Source organism: Acyrthosiphon pisum, unplaced genomic scaffold, assembly GCF_005508785.2.
Source record: "Acyrthosiphon pisum isolate AL4f unplaced genomic scaffold, pea_aphid_22Mar2018_4r6ur Scaffold_21124;HRSCAF=23094, whole genome shotgun sequence".
Taxonomy (NCBI): Eukaryota; Metazoa; Arthropoda; class Insecta; order Hemiptera; family Aphididae; genus Acyrthosiphon; species Acyrthosiphon pisum.
Window position 1 is genome coordinate 5,066 of NW_021770557.1, and position 1,354 is coordinate 6,419.

A 1,354-nucleotide genomic window follows, 5' to 3' on the forward strand; every position below is an offset into this window, starting at 1 on the left:
CACAACAAAAAATCTAATAGAAATAAATTGTTCCCATAACAAATTGACAAAACTAACGTTAAATAAAAATTAAAAGAAGCATATTGCAACAACAACAACCTGTCAACACTTAATCTAGGGAAGAATCTATTAGTATTAAATTGCAATAACAATCAACTAACAAATTTAAACGTTAACAAAAAACTATTAATATTACTCTGTAATAATAATCAACTAACCAAACTACAGCTCAACAAAAAATTATACGAATTGCACTGTGCATACAATAAAATAACAACATTAACTCTCAATAAAGAAATTAGAAAACTATCATGCAAATACAATAAATTAACTTCCCTTATAAAATCTTAATTTCTCCTACTACAAATGGCGCCCAACAATTAGGTATCGCTATCACTACGACAATATCCTTATTCAAATATAAATTATAAAAAACCCACAGATCGCAAATGAACATTATTAATGAACGAAAAACAACTCTGATTATTAAAAATATAATAAAAACTCTAATTATAGATTATCCTCAAAACTCCATAATAAATAACCAAAACTCGCTATTCTTACACTTAAATGACATTATCTTCAAAGCTTTATCTAACCTAAATTTATTTACTACAAATAGAGCCAATATTTTAATAAACTTCTTATCAAAAAAACTAGTAAGAGGCGCTATTATACCCAATACTACACAAGACCTATTACTAGAAATCATTGAAATATTTGAATCTTTATTATGAGTAAAAATCACAATAAACGCATTAACAGAACAAATTTTTCCAAATTAATGCAATTAATACAAATTTTGGAATACACCTGTTTCTTATTTTTTAATGAAACATATTATGCATGACTTAATTCTATAAAAAAGAGAATAATACATAAAAAGCCACCAGCAAAACACAATGAAAAAAGGTGGGTAAGTGGATGTCGCTCTGCTGTACAGTAGGTTAGAAGTGGGTCACTGTATAATGGACAGTATTAAATTTGAATTCAATGATATAATATCACTGTATAAGAAAAACGATTCTGAGCGGAGACGGTATATCAGTCTATGTATTAGACATATAATATATACTTATCTATGGTATTAAAAAAAAATTGACCTATAATAGGTACCTATAATAAATTCCAAATTAATCATATCATAATATCTATTAGGTACTTATAAGTTATAACGCGTTATACATCAACAAAAAACCGTGGTAAAATCATAGATATATAATAGTATACTTTAGAAGTTTCAAGTACCCACGAATAATATTATACAATCACAACAAAATAACTAAAATAGTTATCCTAGGTTTTTAATATGTAATTTCGTCCAAATTTGTACTTAAAATGACTATAAAAATAA